General features: G+C 44.0%; 1 long non-coding RNA gene across 2 annotated transcripts in view; it reads right to left on the bottom strand.

Moving 5' to 3' along the window:
* Positions 1-6,864: 6,864 nt before the first annotated feature.
* The window catches only part of LOC143821376 (uncharacterized), a 74,991-nt gene continuing 56,128 nt past the window's right edge, over positions 6,865-25,727 (bottom strand). For both annotated transcript variants that reach the window (XR_013225786.1, XR_013225788.1), the window contains exon 3: positions 6,865-8,610. This is a non-coding gene — a long non-coding RNA (uncharacterized LOC143821376). The remainder of the gene's footprint in view (positions 8,611-25,727) is intronic.

Below are 25,727 nucleotides of genomic sequence, written 5' to 3'. Positions count from 1 at the left end.
GTGTACACATGGCAAAATAGATTATTTTTGTGCATGTAGAATAACCCTTTGATTTGCAGTGACTACCTCCATCTATAAGAAATGAGGTTTCTCTGTGACTTCACTACTAGATAAATGCTCCCCATTTTCTGCTCTAAAAGCCCTGTCTTTCCTTTCCCTAGCAAGGAAGAAGTGGCTATAATAGAAAAGGAAAGAAACAGTAGCAGCTGACCCAGAACCTGAAAATACTAGATGGCAATAAGCTCTGAGTGTCTGCATGATGAACACTATTACATTTTTTATGCGCTGTAAGCTGTACTATGTCAAAGGGTCAGAAAGGTGATGGTGAGAGCTACGTGGCATGTAGACTTAATCATCTGCTTTGCAGTCAGGCAGGTGGAAAACTCTGAAGATGTTCCAGGATGCCATCATGTGATTCCAGTTGTTTAGCATATTAAAGCATTTTAAAATGCCACGTTCTTAATTTGATCTCAATAAAATTAAAAACAGTCAATGTCATTAAGTAATCAACCATAGTTTTACATTTAGGACAATATTTTAATAATGTGTGATAAGAGATATAAAAGACCGTAAAACACTTTAAGATATAAACATATTTGGATCCACTCTATTCACTTGAGAAGACCCCATAAGATACTAAAGGCTAGCACTTAGCAGGACCAATCAGGGTTAAAACTAGATAGCTCATTCCTAATTATATTCACTATACATTAAGGCCCACTTATTGGTTTCAGTAGGTCTTATTCCTACGTAAATAATGTTGAGGTTGCAGACTCAGGTCTTTGACATTTCCACTACAGCAGATTGTTTTGTGGTGCATCTGCAAAAGCTGCTCTGGTTCCTGTGTGTGTTTTAAGAAATTTGAGAATGCTTCCTCCAAAGCTAGCTGCAAATGACTGCTTCCAACATATGGTTCACAGGTGACTGAAAGTCAATCTTTGTGCTTCCTTACAGAATAGGTACAAAATCAAACACAAGTCTCCACTTTTATCATCTTTCAGGCTAACCGTCCCTGACATCAAAGAGGTAGTTTCACCTCTCTGTGTGCTGTACAATTCTGTGCTACTGCTTGTGTATTTCATATTACAGTCCACATACTACATACTGTAGTATGTCATATTACACACTACAGTCTCAGTGCTCCTTATGAATCCTGGACTTGTAGCCCAGCATACTATGCCAGATTCAGTAGGCTGAGAAGAGTAGACTGGAATTTTTAAAAAGACTCAAATAAACAGTCGCTTGATCTAAGGCAGTGGTTCTCAACCTCAGCGTCCTAACACCATTTGGAGTCGCTTGGCCCCTTCCGCAGGGTCACCCCATTGCTGGCTGCTGTGGTGGCAACTGCAGCGGTGGCAGGTGGAGGTGAGCGGCGGTGGTGGTTGGTGGAGCTGGTGCAGGCAGACCTCCTCACCCCCCATTTTCTCCTTTCCCTCCCAAATGGATACCCTCCCTTACCTTCACTCCCCTCCTGTCTGCACTCTCCCAGAGCTTCCTGCTACTGCCACTGGTGCAAGTGGCACACCAGAACGCCTGCCACCTGAGTGACTGACAGCCCTGAGGAATGCATGGTAGCAACCATTCGCCAGGACGGGGAAGGGGGAAAGAGTGTCCACCGCCTGCTGCACCCACCGCCTCCTGTTTCCTCGAGGAGCCCCAGCTGACCCGGGGGCACAAGCAAGAGGCCCCAAGTATCCCGGAGTCAACCATCTCCTCTGCAGCCTGCAGGCAGGGAGGTGGCGTGGTGCCTGTGCTGGGGTGTCCTCCCCACCTGTCCCTCCCAGTTGCACTCTCTCTCTCTGTCTCGCGGAGGCCAGGCGCAGCAGCTGGGGAGGGAGAGGCGTTTCCCCAGGGTAACCTCTTCCATGAATTGCGACCCCAACTTTGGCGGCAGCGGCAGGTGGAGGCAGCAGAGCCACGGCACTCGTCGGCTCCACGACACCTTGATTGTTGTGCACCTGCACGTGCATGCCCATGTGCCCGTGCCTGTGTGCACACGACGCATACCCGCATGCCTGCCGCCGAAGTTGGGGTCATTGCCCCAGAAAGTTCAGAACCGCTGATTTAGGGTCACTCAAAGCCAATTCATACAACTATTTCCACAGGGCAGCAGTGGTATGAGGTGGCTCTGGTGCCAGTTTTCGCATTGCAAAACTGAAAACTGTACCACACCTAAGCCCATGATCTCAGGAAATCTTCATTTTGAACTAGAATGTGTTACACTGTGGCCTAAGGTTAGGTTGTATGGAGTACAGCTAAATCATGACTGTTTCATATGTGACAATTTTCCTGTATGGATATAACATTTGTAAGCACATATACACCACCAGATGTGATAAATATGCATATTTAAATGCAGTGGGCACAGATTCTATACACCCACTGGCTGAAAAGGGGAGCAGGCAGGGATGTTTGGGGTGTCTTTGATATAACTTGACCTGTAGAAGTCAGGTAATTAAAGTTTCCCCAGCATTATCACCTGTTAACAGTTGCAATGAGATTACCACAGTATAACTATTATTTAGGGGAAATGTGTATGAGCCTCATTCCAGTTTATGCCTCCCTCCGTGCCCTCCCTTCTCATGGAAAGGTGTGGTTAAACACTAACTGCACTTAGCTATGACAGTTTCATACAGTTGGTGTGTTGATCTGCAGTAGAACAGCTATATCTGAGTCCAGTAGCACCCCAGAGAACAAGAACAGATGCTTCAAGTTGAGATTACAATACGAGATGGCTGAAGGCCTCACTCCTGAGGCCTTGGCAGTGTCCGCACCAGCTCTGGAGGCCTACCCAACTGCTGCGGACACAGCAGGGGCCAATGCAGTGACTGGCCCACCCCCGAGGACTTGGCAGCAGATGCTCCAGCCTGGGCAGTCATGGGGGTTCAGTCAGCGGTGAAGGAGCAGGTAAGCAGGAAGGGGGAGGGAAAGGGAGTGTGTGTGTGTGTTTGCTCGGGAGGGAGGGAACTTGGGAAACCAACACGTAAAGGGGGAAATGGGAGAGAGGAAGGGAAGGGCGTCTCTGTATATGTATGCTTGTGAATAAGGGAGGGAGAAGGAACCAAGGAGGAGGTTGGGAAACCAGCAGGTGGGGGTGGGGTGGGGAGAAGGGAATGGAGTCTCTGTATGTCTCTGTGCATGTGTTTATGTTTGTGTGTTTGTGAGGGAGGGGGGAAGGAACCAAGGAGGTTGGGAAACCAACAGGTAAGTGGAAAGGTGAGGGAAAGGGAAGGGCGTCTTTGTATGTCTGTGTGTGTGTGTTTCCAAGGGAGGAGGGCCCTAACCAAGTAGCTCCAGAGCAGGTATATGTCCCACATACCCTCTAAGAGTCAGACTATCAGGAGAATCTTTTTAAATACCACAGTTGAGTGAAGTAATAGATTCTGCATTTGAGAGAGCTTTCCTCAAATGGGAGAGTACTTCATCCATTATATGTCACTGACCAACACATGCTGCTGTCAGAGCCTCATGGGAATTGTAGTTCTTGGGCTTTCTGTTCAGCCATTGGTGTAAGACAGCTCAGTGGAAAAGACACAAAACACGATAACATTTATGCATGCCATAAACAGCATCCCTGGAAGCGACTTACAGGAAAGAATAGTAGCAAAGCAAAGTTTATAATACTTTGATGCAGAAAATACCATGAGGGTTGAGTGCAATGCTTAATCAAAAATACTTCAATGGCTTCTCCATTGTGTAACCACTGGCACATGCAGAATCAAAAAAATGAAACACCTTTTTTGCAGACTTGTTGTGAGTTTTCCTGTTGTGCATAACCAAACCTGGTTAAGATCCCAGTAAGCAGGATGAATTCTAACTTCAGTTAACCCATGTACCTGCATTCATGCTTCAAAAATAACCAGTGATAGCATTGAACAGAACATTTATGTATTGGTATATTCCCATGTTTTCACAGTATATGTCATTTCGGGATTTGTTTCTCTGTTCTGCATTTCCCTTCACTTTTACTGCACAATTCTCTACCACCCACATTTCACCTTCTAGCATCTTCCCCCCTTCCTTGGTACTTCCTTAAGGGATTTTTCACAAGCAGGATAAATTCAGCAATATATGACACAATCGCTAAGCTTGGACCACTGGAGGGGAGAAGCCTGGAGAGGAGAAGACTCTGCAGACTCTGCTGGGCAGCCTGATTCAAACTGGACTGCCTAACAGCCCACAATTAAGACCTCTCCCCACAGACTCTGCTGGGCTCTGCTGGATGGTCCAGTTTAAAGGGTATGCCTGGGGGGGGGGGGCTGCCAAACAGTGTTCTGTTATTTTGCCAGAATACCTCTCCCTGCAGGCTTTGCTGGGCAGCCTGGTTCAAACAGGACTGCATAACAGAACCTGGAAATGAGCTGAGTCCATGGGGAGACCTGTCCCTGCAAACTTACCGTATTTGCCGGTGTATAAGACGACTGGGCGTATAAGACGATCCCCCAACATTTCCACTCAAAATACAGTACTATGGGCCACTATGGGCAGATATGTCTATCCCAACTGAAGTGCACCCAGCGTATAGAACGACCCCCCCACTTGGAGGCATGTTTTTCAGGGGGGAAACGTAGTCTTATACGCCAGCAAATACTGTAGTTATGCTCTGCAGGGCAGAAAGGTGCTGAGAAAGTTCTGGGAGCCCACAATTACCTTCTTCCCCTGTCATTCCTCCAGACATTGCCTGTCCTTAGCCACCTCACAGAGCCACTCTCTCTGTTCTCCTTTCTTCAGCTTTCTCCTCCCCACATTGTTCCACCAGAATCCAGATACAATCATATACTACTTGAGCCTTTTACCAAGAGGTGTAAGAGAAGACCCTGGGACCCACAGTACTATTAGGAATGATGGTGCACTTTCTTTTTCCAGGAGCTTGAGAGGTTGGTTGTATGCTTGGCAAACTCATCAATAGAGATGCTAAAACAGGCAAAAAAAGGTGCCACTTGAGGAAGTGAATTATGTTTCTTTACTCACTATTCTTTCTCTCAAATTTAGGATCCACGTGAAAAGCTTCTCCAGCATTGCAACATTACTAAAGAGCTCATAGATTGCTAGGTCTAACCCATGCTTGTAAAATAAAAGAAGAGGAATGAAACTTTAAATGCCTAAGAAGTACTGGAGCTTATACACCAATGAAAGGGGGGGGCACTAAACTGTCTGCTAAGATGGCAACACGACAGTAAATGCAGCTTGAGGAATCTCTACTTAAAATTTCAAAAAAACATGCCCAATGTGAAAATGACCATTAAGTTGAGATGAACTACCAACCATGCTGCACACAAAAAAACCCTTTAGTGCTGAGACATTATCTGGGTGTTTTTTTTGGGGGGGGGGAAGATTGTATGCAGAACACATACTCTGTGATTCCCAAGAGAAAATCAGATTTTAAAAAGGTACACAGTGCAGGCACAGGATTTAAAGTAAAGCCATACTGACTCCAATTCAGCGATAATCAAAAGTAAACTGTGTATGCAGAAAGGAGGGTAAAGGAGAACCCAGAAAGAAGCCTAGTATGTAAATAGTTGTCCTTAGCATGGTTAACAGTTACATCTGAATGCAGCTGAAGTTTATAGACCAAGTTGATGTTAAGGTTACACCAGGGGAGTACATTGAAATAATATCTATGTAGAAAAATTATCAAGTGTGAAATGGATCTTCCTACAATCTTTACCTACATCAAGTATTAGGTCTTTATTGCCCATATGTATTTTTCCTCAGCATTCCTAAACATGCTTGTCCTCTTAGCTTTTTGCTTTTACACTTGATTTTTTTGTCTTTAAGTAATTCTTACTTACTACATCTGTGTTTTCACCCCATTGTGGCTGTCACTGAATTAGAGTGTTGAAAAAGATTCCTCCTGGTGTTTCTAACAAAAAGGAAATTTCCTCCAAATGTTTTGCCATGGTAGGAAATTTCTTAAAAAACATTAAACTGGCTGCTTTTTAATGATGTGTTTAAAATTAAACATTCCCAGATGGGATATATCATGGACAAGCCATGTCCTTTAATTCAAGAACCTTGTTTACTTTAAAATCTGAAACTGGCTACAAATGTAAACCAGTATTATTTTATTTTCAAACACCTGGAAAAAATTACCAAATTCTTAGGTGTGCATTGTAATGAGAACAAATAAGGAAGAGTGTGAATTCTTGGGTTTCAATATCTATTTTTAAATTGCTTCCCAAGTAAGCTTTCAATTTAGATTTAATGAGATTCTAACTGTATTATTTTTAATGCCAGATGATTATTAGAGACATATTTCTGCAGCTTTAACATACCTATGAGCATTACTTAGTGTTTCAGACTTATTCTATAGCATTTTAGATGACATCTTTCTAAATTAAAACATTAAGTTATATTATTAAACTTTTACAAGAAAAAAACATCAGTGGGCTGGTGTGTTAGAACTAAGTTTTTTAAGAGAGACAACTGCTCAGGATGGATGGATCTGCTGCTATCTTGTACAAAACTAGTCCACTTCAATCCCTTTGATTTCAGTGAGATTTAAGCAAATGTAACTACAGCATCATAGCCCTGATCATTTTCCACATCCCATTGTGTATTATTTCAGATTACATACATTTGAAGTTTGTTTAATATATTACCAATTATTTCACTCAAGAAACTAAAAGGGACATATTGTCATCAATTCCATATAGTGTAATCATAGTTGTGGCATTCCTGATGAAATTCTGGCATTCTACTTTGTCCCAAGGGCTATTCCTGTTCTGATGACAATTGTGTAGAAGAGATGGTCATGCCTTTGTTGGGATAGGAGGTAGTACTCTCCATAGCACTGGAGAAACTGTTTTTAAACCCAGTATTTTTAAATTTTATTTTTTATAATATTTATATACTACAGCTCAGGGCAGTTTACACAGAACATAGGAAAACATAGTACAGTGTGATTCAGTAATAGTCAAACAAGTGTCAATAAACAACAGTAATAACATATAACAATGGTTCCCTAACATTCCATAACTGGTGGTAGCAACGTAAAACATATAACTGTGACCCCAAATGTTGGTCAGTTCAGGATTCAGGTCAGGGAAGGGATTCTGGGGGGCCCAGTAGATGTTGGTTCAGTCAACCTCAACCAAATACCAGCCCAATGCTCTACACTAGCTGGGCGAGAGGTCACATGAAGATGTTAAATGAGATTGGAGAGAGGACCGCTCCCCATGGGGCTCCACATGTGAGCTGGTATCAAGTTGAATGCCTCTCTCCAATTGCTACCCTCTGTCTGCAACCCTGGAGAAAGGACCATTGGAGTGCTGTTCCCCATATCCCAGCATCAGCAAGGCAGTAAGCTAAGAGCTCATGGCCAACGATGTCAAATACGGCTGTGAGGTCTAGGGTTGTCACACTTTCCTATTACTGATGAAGTCACAATGGGCTGTTCAAAACAGTTGGACAATATTTTATAGTCTATTCCATAGACAAATTACATATAGGTGCCCAAAGTTTTCTACAGACCATCAGATTCTTCCTCTTCTGCTTTCTCCTTGAGTCTCATGGGAAGATAAGTAATGAAGGCCAGACTATAGAAACTCTTAAAAAGAAAAACTCCAAGACACAGGGCCATTCCGCACCGGGATCCTTGTAGCAAATTGTTTGCTGAACAAAAAATCGCCATTTTAAATAGTGGAATTCGGTGTAACGCATACACGCCTTTGTAGTGGAATCCAGTTGTGTTTCTATCGTTTCCCACAGGGTTCCGGTCTCAGCAAAAATCGCTAGAAAGGAAGCGCTATTGCTGAGCTGTGTCCCGACCCCTGGCCGTCAAGCAGCCAATGGGCGGCCGTTATCATGCTCCCAAACAGCCCCTTTCCCTTTAAGGAAGGGTTTTTTAAAAACACACACACACGTTGCAACGAATATGCGTTGCATCGTTGCCACGCTCCCCCCGAGTGAAAAAGAAAATCCCCCCCCTTCACGGGCACGATTTTCGGCCGAAAACAGTGTGAAAAATAAAGTGAAAATAAACCAGCAAACGGGCCTCTGCGATGCTTGTGCTTGGTGACTTTAAACCCAGGGGCTGCAGCCAGGGAAGCCTCGCTGGGTAAACGAAGGCTCACTGGTGCGTTGATCTCCACTTGCTCGGAGAAAAAAAAATGGCGATCGCTTCGCCGGAAGATCAGAGGAGAGAGCCAGGGGGAGGGACTTTGCAGAAACCGCAACAATGGTAACGCACAGAACTTTCCCGTTAGTGTTGCAGATTGGTTGCAGGAGTGTAGCGCTTTCCGGAGGGTGAATCCACTTTTTGGAACGAAGCGCTTTTTGCAGATCGGTTTCAGGAGTGTTGCAGATTGTCAACGACGTTGTGCATAACGGCAAAACTGTAGCGATTTCAATTAGTAACCATTGTGCTATTTTGGCCGAATGCGGAACGGCCCACATATAAGGGTATGTACCACAGCTACGAGGATTCCATACAATCCAATCCTAATGTTCAGCCTTACTACCTAGATACAGAGTTGTTGTTGTTTAACAAGAGAGTCCTGAGTTATGGGGTATTTTATTTATTTAAAACTAACTAAGTTCTGCCAAGGACAGGAAGGTCTGGAGGATCATTGTCCATGGAGTCGCGATGGGTCAGACACAACTTCGCACCTAACAACAACAACAAATTAATTAAAACATTAATAGTGGGGGAAATGAGGCATAAAGACTGTCGATCCTCAAAGAGTACAGAGGACATAAAGAAATACCATCACCAAATACAAGTCCGAACATGACAAGACTAAGTACTTGAATAATTTAGATAGTTGTTAGTGACTCTGCTCCTTCTGGCATGTAACGGAATGAGAAATACCACTTAAATAAACTTTAAAAAGAAGATAAATACCTTTTCCACATGGGGAATAAGGCCCAGGCCGGCCCTTGTCTGGCAGAATGGCTAATCCTTGCTTCCACACAATATTGAGATCTGTCCTGGACCTGCCCTGATTCCGGCTCTCCACTGCCCTGCAGCAAGGAAAAGCGGATATTTCCTGCCCTGGGTATCAATGGGCCAATTACAGTATTCCAGAAGGGAAACAAAATGCTCTGCAGTGCTGCGCATCACTGCTAAGCTGTCTGGGGCTTTTTTTTTTGCTTAGGAACACAGTATTGCTAGCATGCTCCTAAACAGAAAAAAAAAGTCCCCAGCACTCCCACCCCCCACGCAGTGGAACCTTTTTGACCTGGCTGCCTGTATGCAGGCAGAAATCCATGGTGGACCGTGTGCACCACCAAAAACATGGGTACACAGGAAGCGGCAGGGCAAACTGCCCCATCGCAAAGAATTGGCAGCAGCCTGATATGGCCACCATCATGCATAATGGGTAAAAGAGGAGAATTTGCTAAGTGATACTTGCCCATTCCCCAGAGTCCATTTAATTTTGCACCCACTGCTTCAGTGACTCCATCCAGCTAACTCATTCTCTATCGTCCCCTTCTTCTTTTGCCCTCAATCGCTTCCAGCATTAGGCTCTTCTCCTTCCTTCTCATGAGGTGGCCAAAATATTTGAGTTTCATCTTCAGGATCTGGCCTTCTAAGGAGCAAGCAGGGCTGATCTCCTCTAGGACTGACCGGTTTGTTCACCTTGCAGTCCAAGGGACTTGCAAGAGTCTTCTCCAGCACCAGAGTTCAAAAGCCTCAATTATTTGATGCTCGGCCTTCCTTATGGTCCTTCCTTTGACAGCCATACATTGCAACTGGGAAGATCATAGCCTTGACCAGACGCACTTTCGTTGGCAGAGTTGGCAGTCTACTTTTTAGGATGCTGTCTAGATCTGCCATAGCTTTCCTCCCTCCCCAGGAGCAAGCGTCTTTTAATTTCTATGCTGCAGTCCCCATCTGCAGTGATCTTGGATCCCAGGAAAATAAAATCTGAAACTACCTCCATTTCTTCCCTATCTTTTCCCCAGGAATTGAGAGGGCCGGATGCCATGATTTTTGTTTTCTTAATGTTGAGTTTCAAGCCAACCTTTGCACTCTCCTCCTTCACCCGCATCAAAAGGCTCTTTAGTTCCTCTTAGTTTCTGCCATTTCCATACAAACTCAAGGAAAGATGCTAATTCAATACTCTCAACACTTTATCACACTAACCTTTTTCTGAGGTTCCTGTTTCATAGGTTTAAGATATATAAGGCAACTGGTGTGTGATTTCCATGGCATACAGCTAAACATTATCACTGGCAGATTGCTGAGGATCAAACATCTGTAGGAGGGGCAGCTACAAGTTCCTGTTAGAAAGCTGACAACTCTGGAAGGATTTTTTCCTGTACTTTTTCCTGGCCAATCGCTCTTTATTTAGCTGTGAATGTGTAACACTGTATCTCTGCACCTATTTGAATATTTTTTTGTTACCTGCCTGTTCCACAATCCTCCCCAGAACTTGACTATTTTATTATCCAGTCTCAAGATTTCTCCCTCATCTTATTTGGGAACTACATCAAATGGATTGTGTTTTGTATGTTTGCCAGTTATTGCTGTTATGCTCTTTAAACAAAAAAAGAAGGAAGAGAGAGAATTGGAAGCAGGATATTTTCTCACCTCTAAAAGTTGCTAATTAATGAGCCAATGATCTTGTTGTCCTGGAGGTCATGATATTGGATAACAATATCTTGTTTCCACCTCCTGGTTATAGATACTGTGGTATGCAGTAGTGATGAGTGAATGTCAGTAGACATAGAGCTTTTCCACAGAGAGTGCCAAATTGTGCTTTGTGTCCTGCCCACAATTGCAGGATAGTAAATGGTGCTACTTCTCCCCTCCACACTCTGCCACCATATCTCACCTTTTCCCCTCCTCACTCACCAGGAAAAATGCACAAGAAAGAGCAATGCGCTATTTCACTCACCACTCCTCAGCCTCTCAGTCATTGGAGGCAACCAATCAGAGGTTGCCCTGAACATGATTTTAAAAAAGAAGTGAAACCAAAGCATGTCAATGCATTCTTGTTGAAATGCATATGCGTTGCCATGGAAGATAGAGCACTAAAAAAAAAATCCATATGCAGCTGGCCAGCCTCTCCTGTGTCACACCCCTGTTCCTTCTGCTCCTCTTCTCCCCCCGCACCCTGTTGGTCCGCCTGCCCATTCAGAAAGTGGCAGAAAAGCCTCTCTATGCCTGCATGGAAGAAAATTAACTTACCAATGAGAAAGGTCCAGCCAATTGCTGCTGCACAGGTTTCCACATGTAGAGAGTTGTGTATGTTAGTATCAGTTTGGGGATTTTTTTAAAGCCTTGGACTCCTGCTCTCTTTCTCCTGGAGCAGTTCTGAAGTGGGGGTGGTGCCACCCGAGCCACCCCCTCCCCCCACACACACACAAACACACACCTGCTCGCCAGCAGAAGACGCTTCCCCACAAGGCCTTACCACCCGAGCCACTGCCGCTGCCGCCACCTCCCCTACACACACACACACACAAACACACACCTCCTCGCCAGAAGAAGACGCTTTCCTGTGAGGCCTTACTACCTGAGCCACTGCCTCTACCTCCCTCCACATACACACACAAACAAACACACACACACTCACCAGCAGAACATGCTTCCCAATCTTGGTCAATTCCGCACCAGTTACACCAGTCCAGGGTGTCACCACTGCGTTTTGGTTTAGCAGCATGCTCTGCTGTTTTTTGTGTCCCGACGGGGGATGCATTTCGGTGGTGGAACTAGTCCACCACTTTCTGTGTCCCTGTGGGGGACATATTTCAGTGGCGTATTCAGTCTGCTGCTGAAATATGTCCCCCTGGGGAATACAGCCATGGTAGAACAGTTCTGCTGCATGCAGGAGGGGGGGGGGTTATGCAGGAAGATGGGGATTGCATGAGAACACAATCCCATCATCCTGCACAAAACCCCAAAAATGCCCCATTCGACCCCACAGCACTGTGAACCACCACGGAGCTGAGGGGGCATTTTGTGTTGCCCCTTGGCTTCCATAGGACAGAGAGGAGTCAGGCCTGGAAGGCCCGGTTCTTCCTGTCCACACGGGCTTCTACTGGGCTAGGTCCTGTTAGCCCCACGGGCTAACAGGGCCTAGCTCAGTAGAGGCCCATGTGGATGGGAATGGATGGAAAATATCCACGTTCCCTTAAAGTGGGACAACTGTGGCCTTACGTGCATCAAGCCCAAGAGGGAGCTGGCCTGGTGGCTGTATCATGTGGAAGCAGGAATTAGTCCTGCTTTCATACGAGTGCCCTCTTGGCCTCTTCCGCCCATGCTGAATAGATTTCCCATGTCCCTAGTGATTTCTACCAATCAAATTACTGTAAAAGCATAGGAGAAAATAAGGTGCAGTTTATCTGGTCCATTTGTAATGGAACTGGTGCTCCCACGAAGAAAACAGTATGTTTTCCTTTGAAGACATCAAAGGTCAGATGACTAATGAGAATTCAGCCACTGAAGGTGTATTGAGTCCAGGGCTTCAAAAAAGGCAAACCAGCTGAAGTGTTTGTATTAATAAATTTCTATATGTACATTAAAATATGAATAAAATCTCTAATTGCTTGATGGTGGTTAACATCCTCCAGGAATGGAATTATTGCTTGCTGCTGAAAAGCACCATGAGGAATTTCTCTCAGTTTTTAACCTCTACCTTGCAGGTGCTTTGGCATTAGGGCTTCAGGTTGCACCCCTTTTCTTTCAAAAAATATGAAACACCTTTGGAGCAGGAATGTAGTTTTCATAGGTCCTGTTTGAGATTCTAAACCCATGTGGTTTTATTAACTGCATTTTCAAAGTAGTCTTGACAAAACTCCAGAGCTGTATGTGAATTATCTGTTGTATTTTTAAAGAAGTCCCTCAAGTGATGCCTTTATCCAGTTCCCAAGCATAAAGACAAAACTCTAATCACCAAATAAATCTTCCAAAAGAGACATTAAGCCCAATTCAGTGTATTTTATCTGTGATCCTGTATTTCATTTCCTTTGATAAACAACACTTTATTTAGCACTTCCTTAGAAATCTTTCAATATGGTGCATTTTACTACCACATTTTTTCTTCATCAGACTCCCTTGGATGATCGAAGTAGAAAAGCCAGCTGGCTGTTGGTGGACACATTGCTGTAGTTTTCAAATGATGATCACAGCTGGCATTTGATAGCCTGGTCATCTGAAATTTCCATTATAGGACTGCAATCCTGGAAACAGTCTTTTATGTAAATGCCTACAACACCCTTCTGCATTCTTTTCCTTTCTCGATTATAAAACTAATGAGTTAAAGAGTGTTAAGAGGCAAATAATCTGCATTAAGCAGTCTTCCACCCGTAAGTATACTTTTTGGAACCACAAATGGATGTTGCCTTGATTTTTCTGGCAATCTGTTTTTAGCACAATAATTACATCTCTGCGCACCACTTTGTTATGCAGATTCTAGACATTTACCTTTCACTCTATGCATTTGCCACACAACATTATTTTATAATGACTAATGTTCGGCATTATTTGATAGTTTTTTTATCTTTGCGGTTCCTTCATTGTACAAAGCCAGCAACTGAATGCTTTTACAGGCCCATGTATCTTTGCCTTCTTCTGCCTCCCCAAACACTGATTTAACATGTGCCATTTGCTGTGCCATTCTAAACATAGATAAATGTTTTTAAACCTATTTATATCAATGGACTTAGAGGGTGTAATTCTGTTTCGGATTACACTGTTAGAACACTTCATAAAATAAATGGCATTTTGAGGCACCTTCAAGATTAAAAACATTCCACACCTCATTTTTGAATGTTGATACCATTTATCTGCTGTATTGACTTTGTCTTTCTTTTTATCCTTTAGTGGGCGATTGGTGGAGCAGGTTGTCCTCTCAGCCAATACTGCTGGATTTTTTGCCTTCTTTATAATATGTTTCCACTCTTGGCAATTGGTGGCAGCAGTTTTGGCCATATGGATAGTCAATAGCTGGTTTCTAAGGTCTTCCTCAATCTGTTTAAGCCATGTTTTCTTTGGCACCAGTCATTGGATCTTCCATTAAGTAGGTCGTTCTCACCAGAGGAGTTTACGAGGCAGTCTGCTGGTGTTCATTCTGCAGACATGGCCAAATCATTGCAGTCTGTTTTTGGATTTGTTCATTAATTTGTGGCTGGTTGTCACATTTTGTCTGAATTGACTAATTCAGATTGTGATCACATAGAGAGACACCCAGAATCTGCCTCCGGCATCACATTTGGAAGGTCTTGAGTTTGTTTATGTCAGGTTTTAGTAAAGTCCATGTTTCTGATCGATATAGAAAGATTGGCAAAATTACTGTCCGGAAGACATGAACTTTGGTCTTGAGAGAGATGTTTGTCTTTTTCCAGAGGCACCATTTGAGTGTGGCAAATGCTGGTGTTGCTTGGCCAATCCTATTGTGGGCTTCAGTGATAGATGACACTTTCTTTCCTTGCACCAATGAGCTTAAGTATTTAAATTCTATGACTTGCTCAATATGGGCTCCATTGAGGTATACATTTGTTGGTGATCCATCTGTGGTTATGACTTTGGTTTTGTCCACACTTATGTCATAGAAGATGTTAGTAGCAAATATTGGCAAATATGGCATTATCATCTGCAAACATTAGATCTGTCAGGAAGTTGTTTTGACCATTTTGAACTCCATGCCAATTCTTGAATACTTTTCTCATAATGGCATCGAATACAATGTTATAAATTAGGGGAGAGGCAACATCTCCTTGGCACACTCCTGTCTGGATGATGAACTCCTCTGATAGCTTATTTCAAATTAGCATTTGGCTTGTTGAACCATTATATCCTGTTTGGAGGAGTGTGATTATTTTGGGGGGCACATTTTCAGTTTCTAGTACCTTCTATAAAGAAGGCCGGTGGGCACAGTCAAAAGTGGATTTGAAGTCAATAAAGAAAATGACACTTCTCTTTCCGCACCTAATTCTTTGCTCTGCTAGTTGACACCAGAATGCTCTGGTGAACATTGGGTCAATACAGCCCTGATGTGGCCTAAATTCACTTGCTCTTCTCTACTAGTCTGTTCGTGATGTTCCTGTAACCTTGTTTGTATGATCTTCACAAACACTTTGCTAATAACTGACAAGAGGCTGATGCCATGGTAATTCTAGTATTCTCGATTGTCGCCTTTTTTCAGGATTGGCACTATGATGGCTTTATTGACTACAAGAAAGCTTTTTAGTGTGAATCAAAACAAATTGTGGGAAGCCCTGAAAAAATTGGGGGTACTAGTGCATTTGATCAAACTGATGCAGTCACTCTACGCAAACCAAGACGTACACCATTTGGTGACACTTTTATAAACCTATGGTATGGTCTCATTTGGAATATTGTGTATAGTTCTGGTCACCATAACTCAAGAAAGACATTGCAGAACTGGAAAAAGTACAGCAGAGGCAACCAAGATGATTAGGTGGTTGGAGCATCTTCCTCATGAGAAAAGGCTGAAGAGTCTAAGACTTCACAATTTTAAAAAGAGCCACTGGAGGGAAGGACAGAATAAAGGCTTAGAAAATAGTGCATGGTGTAGAAAGAGTGGACAGTCAATGAAGCTGATGGGTAGTAGATCTGGGATGGACAAAAGGAAAAACTATTTTACTGAATGAGTGATTAAAATGTGGAAACAGCTGCCAGAATATGTAGTAGTGGCCACAGGCACAGAAGGATTTTACTGATTAGTGTATATTGCTCCTCCCCAAATGACAGGTCTGGAGCAATTCACAACAGTTGTATAACTTAAAACCATGAAACATTATGAAATGCAGTAAACTGCATAGGCACCAGAGCTTAGCTAGTGATTTCAGTAGATGTGATGGGGAAAATGTTCCCTATACATTTCAGTATAGTTTCAGTATAGGGAGGCCGGCAGTATTTCTTGGCCTACCTGGCCTCAACCATAGTTTTGGTGGGAAAGTACCATTTTACAGGCTCTGTGGAATATTGACAACTCTGTCAGGTCACAAATATCCAGTGACAACTCATTTCACCAGATTAGGAGGTTGGCAGATTAGGACCTTTTCCATGCAGGAATTAAGCCTGGGCCGGCACTTGTCTGGTTTCAGGGATAATTCTGCTTCCAGATGATATTGGTGCCGACCTGGGCCTGTCTCAGTTCAGGTCTTCTGTTGCCCTGTGGCAAGTAAGCACAGATATCTCCATTTTCCCTAGGTCATGGCAGGTCCATGTAGAACAGGAAGGGGAAGAGTCAGGCTGTGTAGGTCTAGCTCTTCTTCTGACTATGGCATTGTGGAAGGGGGAAGAAATGCCTCAGTCAGCTCTGCAGTGCCGACTGGGGCATTTTTTTTTCATTTTTGAGATTGGGATCGCCTTATAACACAATCTCACCTTCTTAAAAATGAACAGAAATGCCCCGTGTCACCGTGGAGTGCAGTGGAATCTCTCCACCATGACTGCCTTGCCTGGAGGCAGACATCTGGGGGTGTACAGGGTACACTAGCAAAAACAGTCTCCCCTGTGGACAAAGGAAGCGGTGGGGCAAACTGCCCCATTGCAAAGACCCAGAGGCAGTCCAGCACAATGTCATTGGTGTAGAAAAGATATAGGAGGGCCAAAAAGGCCCTGGCTCTGGTCAAGGCCAGACAGATCTCTCTTGGGCCAGGGATCACCAATAAATTGGTATTTGTTGAATGTAATGTTCTTTGGGAAACATATTGGAAAAGGCAGTACCTCAGATACACAGGGTCCAGACTACTTAAGACCTTAAAAGTTAGTACCAGTACCTTGAACCTCTACTTGCAACCAGTACAGCTGCTGGAGGGCAGGTTGAATATAAAGAAGAAGAGCTGTTTTTGTATACCACTTTTCTCTATGAGAAGGAGTTTCAAAGTAGCTTTCCTTTGCCCACAACAGACACCCGGTGAGGTAAATGAGGTTGAGAGAACCCTGATATTTCTGCTCGGCCAGAACAGCTCAATCAGTGCTGTGATGAGCCTAAGGTCACCCAGCTGGCTGCATATGGAGGAGCAAGGAATCAAACCCGGCTCACCAGATTAGAAATCGCCGCTCTTAACCACTACACCAAGCTGGCTCTTCATGGGGCATGAACCCTCCATGGGGTCCTCATAAGGACTGAGCAGTGACATTCTGCACCAACTATAATTTCCTGGGCAAGGGCAAGGGCAAGCCTGTGTAGAGTAAATCACAGTAATTCATTCTGGAGGTAATCACTGCATGGATCTCTGTGGCTAGATCATCCAAGGCCAGATAGGGCACTAGGAGCTTAGCCTGGTAGAGATGGCAAAATGCCTGGTGAGCTACGTTTGTGACCTGAATCCCCATCAAAAGGGAGGTATCAAAGTTCACTCTCCAATTCCTGATGGTTCCTGAGGCTGTTAATTGTACTCCATCAAGACATGTGAGACATGCTTCCTTGTCTGATCCTTTCTCCCCCAACCTGACTCCACTTTCCTGTTCCTGAACTCTTTGATGACCCTGGACTGGTCAGAACAACTCTGGCTTTAGACACTGTAGACATCCGGACTTCTTGGCTTAGACTCTTCAGTTTGCTTTTGGACCTTGTTTCTGGTCTGATAATCTCCCCAGTATCATTTAAGGGGGTCCTGCTCCTGGCTTCCTTCCTGACCCAGCACTGTGCTGTGACAGTAGCATCCCTGACCATACCCGGCAGCACACTACCAATTAATCTTCCCCTCCCCCCAATAAAACAATTAACAAAACTATCCCTCACGGGTTTAAAAGAGATTAATGGAATATAGGTCTTTTAGTGGCTATTAGACATGGTGCCATGCTAATCTTCTCTGTTCTTTCCAATTTTAGTATATGTGCTGCCAAAGCAAGCTCTGGACATGGTGACTGGAAGAAACCTCCACATTCAGAGGCATTCAATCTTTGAACATTAGGGCATACGAACATAAGATAAGCCATGTTGGATCAAGCCACACAGTAGCCAAATCCAGGTGCCATCTGGAAGTACACCAGCAGGGGCAGAACTCCAGAAGCCTTCCCAATGTTGTCCCACAACCACAAAGAATATAGAGCATCACTGCACCAGATATAGCATTCCATTTAAACCTTGTGGCTAATAGCCACTAACAGACCTCTTCTCTATATGTTTATCTAATCTCCCTTGAAGCTGTCTGTACTTGACTTCTTACAGCTGAGAATTCCAGCAGCATGAACGGCAGCTGCCTTTCTTCATTATGCAAGGAAAATGCTTCCACATCACTGGGCAGAACACTACAGCATGTTCTTTCCTCTACTGAATATGTGGAAGGGCTTGTGCCTTGGCTTCTACAGAAGAGTCCCCTTCCTTTCTTGTCTTGTCAATGCACCTGGCTATTGCCCATCTCGTGCTGTTTACCCGTGCTACAGATTTGATGGCAATGTCCAACAGATGGGGATGAAAAGATCGATTCGCAAACTGCAGACTCCCCTTGACACAATGCGAATATATTGCATCTGTATCACAACCTTAGATACATTTCATTTGTTACTACTTGCTCTCAAGCACTGATAGGCTTGGAGAGGGATCTTAAGAAGGGGATACTCAAGACTACTTCTTGAGTAGTCTCAACATATTTTTGCATGGGGCGGGGAGTTAAATGTTCCTCTCCCCAGAACCATACCCTAACCCCCCCACACACACACACAAAACTCAGTTTTTTAAAGGATAAAACATACATTGGAGACCTTCATCATAATGGATCTTCAACATAACATGCTCTGTTACTTTACATAGTCAAGTTCCAATGAGGACTTGTTGGGCCATGTGGTATTCCTGTTGTTTCCCTCAAATGAGCCAATTTAGTAGTTCGCCAAAGCCAAGAGAAATCATCTTCCTCACTGAGTTCCCACATTCCCCTGTCATACATATTAATTCTGTATAATTAAATGTCATGTCTAGTTAACTAGTTGAGAAACTTCAGAGTCCATTTATTTTGTAGCTTATTATTAAACAGGGAGATAACACATGACTACAAACATCTCCCTGTCCCTTTGCCAGGTTCCTATGCTGCTTGTGTTGGGTGAGATAATTAATTAGAAAGACACGGGAGGTCAGTTCTACCTTCCTCAGTGAAATATTGGCTCTGCTAGAGCTTGGCTAGAACTTCATTGTTATTCACTGTCATGAAGGAAAAGCAAAAGCCAAGGGCAATTTGTTCATACCCTTTTTTTAAAAGATGATTAAGTCTTTCAGCCACACTGAGGGTTCTTTAATGTTCAGCAGATGTGTTGCTTGTGTTCGTTTTGTTTGGACAAGAACGGAATCTGTTAGTATGTCCCAGAATCCCTTTGGCTTCTCAGCAATGTCTCAAGCCCAACCGCCTAGCTAATTGGGTGTTTTCTCCCTCGTGAGTCATTACAACAGGGCTGGAGAGGTTCAGCTGCATTTGCTTGCGACCTGGTGTCACCCTGAAGCAGCGTTGGTTCTCCATTCCTCTCAGATGTGCCTTTAGTACTTAGAAATACCACTTATTTTAATGACAATTAAAACAGTTCATCAGTGGTTCAAGCTTCTGTTCCTGGAAGAAACCAGTTTTTAACTCTAGTTTTAATACCATCATGAGGAAATTTAGAGAGAGCATAAGGGAGTAAGGGGTTCAAGTAGTCTTTAGGCTGGTTCTTTTGCATAATTTACCCGTAATACTCTTTTGTTTAGGATTGTAAAAGGGGAAGGGTGGCTTTGGGTCAACCGATTGGGGCTTAGAGGTTATGACATATTGTCTCATGCTTTATGACAAACATTTCTGTAAACAAAGATCATGCCTGATCAATACAAGTAAAGCAAGTATTTTAAACTGTATACTATACAGGACAGCCCTGGGTTATAGTGTGCTGCCCCTCAGCCACACTGTTTAGTCCCTGTGTGCTTGACCGAACATAATTCTAGTCTCTCCCCCCACCCCTCACTACCACCACCACCACCGTAACGTTTTTTACAGGTGTATTGGGGGGGGGGGCCTTAGGACAAAAAGACTGCTTACCCCTGCTATCCTTAGTGGTTTCATGGCAGGCTGCAGCATAGCTTCATCTAAACTTCATATTGCTTTAGCCATGTAAAAGTATTACTAGCATAATTTCCTTTCCTGCTGTGAATGCCAGCAAAAATATTTCTGGCATTGTGAGAAGGAATTACAGCAGTAGATGATACCTAGGTTTATATGCACATATTTTTCCAGCCTTGTGAATTCTTCAGTATCCCTTTCAATGTGCCCGTTGTTTTCTCCCCATTGTCATGAGTGATCATGCCATTATTATTTTAAAATAAGTTATTTCCCCTGTGCATCTTTCTCATGTCACAAAAAAATCCAGATGACATTGTGTATCCACATGAAACAATTTAGTGTGAACAAATGCTTGATGTTTCCAAACTCTTTTGCACTTTCTGGCAACTCTCTTTAAGCATTGACCCGTAGCTTGAGAAACTCCCTCAAAGTTCACTGTGTTCTTGTTTAATTGTCTCATACCTCTTTGTTCTTCCCTTCCCATTTTCTATAAAAGTTATTATTTTGTTTTTCTTAATGCAACCATAGAAATTAAATATTTTCATTGTCAATGTGGACCAAGACATACTACATTGTGAGAACCAGTAGGACGAAGTGGCTAAGAGCGGCAGACTCTAATCTGGACTTCTCCACATGCTACCAACTGGGTAACCTTTGGGCTAGTCAAAGTTCTCTTATAGCTGTTCTTGCAGAGCAGTTTTCTTAGGGCTCTCTCAGCCCCACTTACCTCACAGGGTTTCCACTGTGGAGAAGGGAAGGTAAAGGTAAGCCACATTGAGACTCCTTCAGGCAGGATTTAGAATTTTGTCTATTAATAATATCAATACCAGAATTGTAATTATGTCTAAAAGCTACTAAAAGAGCCCATGAAGGGGTTGAAGCAGCACTATAACAGGTTTCTGGTTAATCCATTAAAAGTTCTGTGAAATACAGAGAATTCATAACAACAATAACAAAACGGCCAACAGGATTACAATCTAAATAGATATATGAGGGGCAAAAAGGAAAGGAAGTATTGGATTAGAATGGAGGAAGAATTAAGGGTAGCACTGTGTCAGGCAGAGATATGGACAGGATGAGTTCCAAAGATAAGGTACCACAAAAATATATATGAAGATATGATACAACAAATGTAGCTTTAGTCTTCCGCGTTCATTAGGATTAGGAACAGGGAAAGCAACAAATCAACATGGAGAACTAGTCTCTCTGCATATTCTCAGTTGCTATTTTATTGCTATTTTTCAAGGGCAACACCAGAGCCATTTGGTTGATAGCCTATGGTTAAAGCAATAGGATCTACCTATGTCCTTTTTGCAAGAAAATACAAAGTTTGTTTTAATTACATTGCCTAAATACATTGGGGACGTATCTATAATGTTTGTCTGTTTGGTCTGTTTGTTGTTTGAGACCTGGAGGATAGTAGGGGCCATTCCGCACAAAGACCAATGTTGCCAAATGTTCACAGAATGCAGAAACGCTATATTAAATAGTGGAATTTTGTCATTCCACATACCTTTATTTTTAGTGGAATATAAAAGTCCCAGTAGCATTTCATTCATTCCCCACAGGTTTCCGGTCTCGCTGGAATCGCAACAAAGGAAGCATTTTTTTCTGCGCTTCTTCCCACCCCTGACCCTCAATCAAATGGAACAGCCAATGGGCTGTTGTGTTCATGCTCCCGAAAAGCCCCTTTCCCTTTAAAAACTGTTTTTTTTTAAACCAAACACACCCGTTGCAACGAATATGCGTTCAATCGTTGCATCGGAAAGACCTTTTTGCTGGCGTAGGAGCTGGCGATTAATCGTTTACACGCTCCTCAAGTAGAAAAACAAATCCTCCCCCCATGGCCGAAATTACGGGCAGTGCCAAACAGGGGGCTGTGTTGTGCTTGGGAACTTAGGGAGCTTTGTTTTACTTTAAATCACTTCTGTGGAGGGAAGTGAAGCCTCACTCGTTCGTTGCTTTTGCAGGTCTAGGGGGGGAAAAATGGTGATCGCTTCTCCGGAAGTTCGGGGCAAGAGCGGGGGAGGGACTTTCTTTCTACCGCTACATTGAGAATGCACATGTCTTTTGCTGATGTGTTGCAGCTTGTGCACAGAAGTGTAGCGTTTTTTTCAGGGGGAATCCACTTTTCCCGATTCCCCGAAAAGCGCTACAACGAAGCGCTTTTTGCGGGAGAGTTGCAGGAGTGTTGCAGATTGTGTGTGACGTCATGCGTAACATTGAATTTGTAGCATTTACCAAAAGTAAGACTTCTGCTACATTTAAGTCGTGCAGAATGGCCCTAGGTATAGCATGGGGAGCACAGAACACAGAAGGATACATCTAAAGCTACCGTATTGTTTTGTTTTATTTTATTACCCACCACTCCCAGACCCTGCCAGCTTGTGGCAGTTTACATTCAAGTCATAATAGGCCACATAAAATACAATTACAATTACTGGTAGCAAATTCCCATCTACATTCTTCTGCCCAATACCAAATCAGATCTTTATATAGCTCAGTACCATCTGCTTCAACTGTCCTTCCAGGATCTCAGATAGCATGGGGGCAGGCTTTTCAACTGGGGGAGTGTAAGAATGGGACAAAGCCAAACCTAGGGGAAGCCTATTCGGTGTACCCTGAATCTACAAAACAGATGAACAAAGCCCCAAATCCATTGAAAACAGCTTTAAAATAGTCAAGAAGAATGAATTAAATAGTCAAGAAGAATATAAATTTAAAAAGCAATTAGAAGGAAAATTAGAAGAAATTAGAAGAAATACATTCAGACTGAAATCCTAAAGCAAAATCCTTCCCAGGATTTTATTGGTACAACTATTAGTATGAAATGAAATTGCTATTTTCAGTAAAATAAAAAGGCTGTCCGGTCTTGGGGTGAGGAACTTACTACTATGGAATCAAGGAAAATGGCAGATATGGCAGCAGGTAAGTCCAACTAGGGTTTATTATAATTTCTCCCCAAAGTTTTCAGCAAATCAGCTTTGAGAAAGATTGAGAAGAAGCTGGGAAACCCCTGGGAGGTGCATGGATCCACAAAGGGAAGTGCGGGGAGGGGACTCTGTATTCATACTGATCTTAATTGGGTCATATAACCTATGTGAAAATGGCCCAGTGAACCTGGTTTGCCCCATATTTGACCACAGATATTTTCCTACGCAGGCATCAGAATACATTTTTCTGATGTACCGGATAGATTGGGTATAATGGATAGATCTTCCAAGCTCCTGCTGGGGACTGAAGGCGGGAAAGCAAAAGGTGTGCAAAGCAAAAGAAATGGCAAAAAAGAGAGAGCAATGATGAAGTAAGCATATGTCATATTGGGAGTGTTCATGTTATTGCTGGCTGTCAAACTAGTACATGTGTTCCAGCAATGAGAGCACTTAATTTTCCTTTCTCGCAAGTACAAAACAATGATTGCTCTTGAGTATATGCATAGACACACTGATACGTATGTAACAATGATCTTCCTTATTTTCTTCCTATAACAAAGGAGTAAGGATCCTAAAGACTGTTAGGGACAGGTCCATTCATATGAAATTTAAGGCACCTTGATCTATTCCTCAGCAAGCACCTGATACAGTCACTTGAGAGCACATCAGAAATGGCGATGATGATGATGTTAGCCATTCAGCGGAGTGTGATACTTAGGGCCTTTACGCACGGGGATCTTTGTTGCAAATTGTTTGCGGAATGAAAAATCGCCATTTAAAATAGTGGAATTCGTCGTTATGCATACCTGCCTTTGTAGTGGAATCAGTTGCGTTTTTTAGCGTTTCCCACAGGCTTCCGGTCTCGGCAGAAATCGCTAGAAAGGAAGCGCTATTGCCAAGCTCGTCCCGCCCCTGGCCGTCAAGCAGCCAATGGGCAGCCGTTAGCATGCTCCCAAACAGCCCCTTTCCCTTTAAGAAAGGTTTTAAAAAAAAAAACAGACCCATAGCAACGAATCTGGGTAGATTCGTTGCAACGGAGAGACCCATCCAGCTGCCTAATGTGAGCTGTCGTTTGATCGTATGATCGTTGCCACGCTGCCTGGAGTGATAAAAAAAAAAATCCCCCCCCCCCTCACGGGCCCGATTTTCGGCTGAATTAATGTGTAAAAAATAAAGGGACTTTATTTCAGCAAACGGGCTTTTATGTGGTTTGTGCTTAGTGACTAAAGGTGAAGGACTGAAGCCAGGGAAGCCTCTAAACAGAAAGAGGCTCGCTGGTGCGTTTATCCCCGCTCGCTCAGAGAAAAAAAAATGGCGATCGCTTCGCCGGAAGTTTGGAGGACAGGCTCAGGAGGAGGGACTTTGAAGAAACCGCAACAATGTTAACGCACAGGTCTTTATCGTTAGTGTTGCAGATTGGTTGCAGGAGTGTATCGCTTTCCGGAGGGTGAATCCACTTTTTGGGATTCCCCTGAAAGCGCTACAACGAAGCGCTTTTTGCTGATCGGTTTCAGGAGTGTTGCAGATTGTCTACGACGTCGTGCGTTATTCCAAATCAGTAGCGTTTTCAATTAGCAACCATTGTGCTATTTTGAAGCCGTGCAAAAAGCCCCTTAGTGATCCTATGGCACAACTGCTGCCACAATTTCCAATCTTGCACCGCTTCTTTTAGTTGTGTAATATTCTGGCCTGTGTCCATTTTGTTCATATCTAACCACTGCTTTGTCAATCTGGTTGCTTTTTCCACTGACCAATCCTTGCATAATTGCTTTCTCCAATGAGTTGGATCACATGATACAGCCAAAGCAAGTGAGCTGGAGTTTCGTGATATTGCCTACCAGGGATAGATCAGGCTTTATGCACTGTGGTATATCCTCGTCCATGACTTTTGCTGTCCAATGAACACACAGAAGCCCTCCCCAACACCAGATTTCAAACAAATTGATTCTTCTCTTGTCTGATTTTTTTCATTGTCCAATTTTCACAACCACAAGTGACTATTGGAAATATGAAAGATCTATCTAACCTATTTTTGGTAATCAGACTTATGTCCTTGCTTTTCCATGTTCGGTTCAAGCTCATCATTGCTGAGCAGCCCAGAGCAATTTGACATTTTATTTCCATACTAGTAAAAAAAGCCCATTGTATAAAGAAGACAATGGGCTCTAGCACAGTGGTCCCCAACCTGCGGGCCGCGGCTCCCTCTCCCCGCTGCCCCCCCGCAGTAAAAAACTTCCCAGGCCGCAAGTTTGCGGCCCGGGAAGCTTCTTACTGCGGGGAGGGTGGGGAGAGGGAATCAGGGCCAGGCCGCGCCCGTGCAGGCCGCGCCCGCGCGGCCCGATCCGCGGGTGCGGCCCGATCCGCGGGCGTGGCTCGCGGGTGCGGCCCGATCTGCGGGCGTGGCTCGCGGGTGCGGCCCGATCCGCGGGCGTGGCTCGCGGGTGCGGCCCGATCCGCGGGCGTGGCTCGCGGACGCGGCTCGACCCGCGGGCGCGGCCCGCGGGCGCGGCTCGATACGCGGGCGCGGCCCGCGGGCGCGGCCCGATGCGTGGCGCAGGCAAGGGACTGGAGCTACCTTTAAGAGGAGGCTGGCGGCGCCTCCGCAGCTCTTCACGGGTGCTCCTCGGCGGCTGCTGACGCGGCTCAGCAGCGCTTGTAGGCTGTTTTTTTTCCTTTCTTTGGGTGGCTCCTCAAAGGTTTTTTTTGTTCTGCAAGCAGGAGGGCAAGGAGGGCCCGGCAGGCGTGCTGTGCGCACGCGTTGGAGGAGGGGCGCTCCTCGGCGGCTTCTGTTGCGGCTCGTAGGGGCTTTTTGGCTGTTTTTTTTTTCTCTCCGTGGCTACTCAGAGGTTT

Source organism: Paroedura picta, chromosome 1 (genome assembly GCF_049243985.1).
Source record: "Paroedura picta isolate Pp20150507F chromosome 1, Ppicta_v3.0, whole genome shotgun sequence".
Taxonomy (NCBI): Eukaryota; Metazoa; Chordata; class Lepidosauria; order Squamata; family Gekkonidae; genus Paroedura; species Paroedura picta.
This window is presented reverse-complemented; position numbering and strand designations above follow the sequence as displayed.